At 29.1% G+C, this 3552-nt stretch overlaps 1 long non-coding RNA gene across 1 annotated transcript; it reads left to right on the top strand.

The window, feature by feature from the left end:
• The first annotated feature begins 6 nt into the window (after positions 1 to 6).
• LOC121367788 lies at positions 7 to 2541 on the top strand. Its single transcript, XR_005957435.1, has 2 exons — positions 7 to 1001; positions 1055 to 2541. It is a non-coding gene; the product is annotated as an uncharacterized LOC121367788 (long non-coding RNA).
• The last annotated feature ends 1011 nt before the right edge of the window (positions 2542 to 3552 follow it).

Genomic DNA, 3552 nt, shown 5'->3' with positions numbered 1-3552 from the left:
GAGCATTCTGATATGAAGATATACCGAGCGAAAGAAATAAGGGAACACTTGGTATTGTAGACCAAATATCGGTCACTATTAGTGTTATAATATCTGTATATAGTACAGTGATGTAATGTGCGATTGAATGTCAGTAATATGAGGATGAATGTCAGTAATGGTTAACTTCCTGACATTGTGGATGAGGCTTTTGGTTGCAGTCACTCTTTCCTATTAGTGTTGATGTGATCTTATATTTCTTTCCATCAGTATATAAAGAAATCATGAATAACAGCAGTTTCCACCATATACAAGAATGTATAGCTTTGGTTTTGGTACGATAATCCTGTGTTTTAATAGGTTGATCCTGTATTGTGTTTAATGTGTGGGTTTTGGCATTGTATGGCCAATAGAATGTTATGAGCCACTGGTGTCTCACATGAAGTGATTCTTGACAACTGTTGCAGAAAACATCTATTTAATGCTTACATGTTTCTACCAGTTTATTCTATATTTCTACCATGTAAATATATAGGTATGTTATTTTGAATGATTAACAACTGTCACAATATTTGTCATTTGTTACATACTAATTGTACATTTAGAAATAAAATAAATTGTAAGGTATTTCAAGGTATATAAATATGATTATTACAAGTAATGTATCTGTAATATGATTTTTTTTTTCTTATGTTCTTAATAAAACATGTATAACATGAATCTGTTTGCGGTAACCTTCAGTTTGAATTAGCGAGTATATGTATAAATATAAATATACTTTTATATACTTTTTGGATCTAATTCACTAACCTCTAACAACTTTCTGATCTTGCAGTACAATACAAAAGTACTTTTAATGAAAGTGTGATGTGGCTTTGATAATTAGGCCCCAGGGCAATTCCACGAAGCAATCTTAGCACTAGGATCACTTTAAGTTTATAACTACCTTGTGCACTAAGATGATCTCAGCACTAAGATTGCTTCGTGGAGTCTGAATAGGGCCCTGGGCCCCGTTCCACAAAGTGATTTTAGCCCTAAGATCACCTTAAGAGCACAGCTACCATATGCACTTAAGGTGATCTTAGGGCTACAATCGCTTCGTGGAACGGGGCCCTGGTCATTAAGAAGTAGTTCTTAGAAAATTCAACAATATATTTAGAATAATCATCCCAAGTTATTATAGTATATATATTATTTAACTACATGTTAAATGTGTTAATTTATTTATGTATAATGCACCACTTCAATATGGATTGTATGACTTGAAACTATATATTGACATTTGTTATGACAAATGCTGTATGCAATAATGGCAGTACCTTTTCTGCTGGTCGTATTAGAACCACTACAAAATAAAATATGAAAGCAGAGTAGTTTGGAGTAAATATTTTGTCTATTGAATATTATGAAAGGCTTATGTGTTATTCCATGTGAATTTTTAGTGTTGTCATACATTTGCCAATCCCACTGTCATACATTAATCCAAGTATCATGCATTATAGTATGCTAAAAATCTCCATTTAATAAATCACACTGAATAATAACAATTTATATTTCTTAATTTGTGTTTGACTTACGCAATATATTTTTTAAGAAAGGAAGTTGTATGTTACCGACATATTACTTATAACAATATGCATACTTAAAATAAAATAGTCAAACAAATTTTTAAGAAATCCAAAGTGCTGTTATGAAATGATGCCGAATATTTAACCAAGTTAACTCAAAGATAATCTTAAAATTTTGTTATAAAATGATTTTTTTAAAAAGAGACTATTTGACCAAAATAACAGCCAATATATCTACCAAGGTGACTGATTTGTAAATCATAAATGCCAAATTGTCCAATAATGCTATACCGTAAGAAGTTATGAGTGCCCGCTGGGATACTAAAAATGTAGATCGCCTATATTCTGAATTAATCCAGTGCAAACTGTGGCTATAAAATAGCAATATGGGGTCTTTTATAAAGTTGGTAGTTACATTTTTGTCAAGTTTGATTCATCAGTTTTATATGATTTTAATAATGAAGATAGTTATCGTAATTTTGTGATGATTTTTTTTTCTGAAGCTTTCCTTGGCACCTCAGTATGTTGACTACATATTTCCTATCAACATTATGACCAAATGTTTTTGTTTGCTAAGATGAGTGATTTCTAATAATTTGTAAAATTGTAGTCTCTTACGCAGTATTACGTTTAATGCCTTTTTTCTCTTTTTGTTTGTTTGTTTGACATTGTTGTGATATTCTATTATGTTGTGTCAAAATGTTTATAAATGTGTAAATGGTATAGTACTGACGAATTCTATTTGCAAAGTGCTTTATATATCTTGTCAAGATATGACTGATATAGATGAGATTTATTTCTTATTTGATTATCACTACATTTTGTTTCTGATTTTATTATTTGGTTATTTATGTGAAACTGAAATTCTTGAAAAGGAAACTGATATTGTTACAACTTTCTTTTTCGAATTATTATATCAGCTTTTCTGATTATGAAAAATTATACTTAAGACTTTTGTACAGTGTATCAGTCAAGATAAAAATGTTAAATATAATCATTGTTTCTGTTTCTGTTCACATCTAAATATCAAACCACTTTTTAGCTCCACCATGACATTTGACAGCAGAGCTTTTCTAATACCAATTTGTCTGGCATCCGTCTGGGTGTCCGGCAACTTTTCTTTTGAACTCTCTCTTCTACAGTTTTGACTGAATGGTTCTGAAACTTGAAACTTCTGGGGCAACCTCAACTAATAGATATTTTTAAGAAAATGTATTTTAAAATTTTTTAATAAATGTTATTGAAATTGAAAATTTTAAAGTCTACCTTCTGTTAGACTTTTGATCGAATAGTTCTGAAACTTGGTACTATGATTCTCTGGGGCAGTCGTCACAAACTAATAGAGATTTTGGAAATTTTGAATTTGTGAATTTTTATAAAATATAACCATTTTAAATAGACATTTAACATTCAAAAATCTATTTTCTCCAAGAGTTTTGATTGGATAGTTCTAAAACTTAGTATAAATATTTTCAGTGGTAGTCTTCACAAACTAATAGAATTTTATTTTTTTTAAATTTAATTTATATTAAATGTTTTTAACATTTTGATTGAAAATTTGAAAGTCCATCTTCTCTTAGGGTAAGTCTGAAACTTTATACTTCGGTAATAGTCTATGCAGTTTTCACAAACTAATAGATATTTTGAAAAGTTTGAATTTTTATTAAATTTAAATATTTTAAATAGAAATTTAACATTAAAAAGTCAAAAGTCTATCTTCTAGAGTTTTGATTAGATAGTTCTGAAACTTCGACTAAGCATTCTCGGGGGGGCTTTCTTCACAAAGAAGTAGATATTTTGAAATTTTAAATTTTTATTAAATTTTAAATATAAATTTTGACATTGAACATTTAAAGTCTTGTCTTCTAAAGTTTTGATCAAATAGTTCTGAAACTTAGTACTATTATTCTCTGGCAGTCTACAAACTAAGAGATCCTCAGCTATTTGAAGTAGCCTTTTTTATGACTTTCAAAAAAAAAAATGAAATCATCATCCACAATAATTA

This window comes from Gigantopelta aegis, chromosome 3, assembly GCF_016097555.1.
Source record: "Gigantopelta aegis isolate Gae_Host chromosome 3, Gae_host_genome, whole genome shotgun sequence".
In the NCBI taxonomy this organism is placed as follows: Eukaryota; Metazoa; Mollusca; class Gastropoda; order Neomphalida; family Peltospiridae; genus Gigantopelta; species Gigantopelta aegis.
The sequence above is the reverse complement of the archived record's forward strand: the minus strand, read 5'-3'. Positions and strand labels throughout refer to the sequence as shown.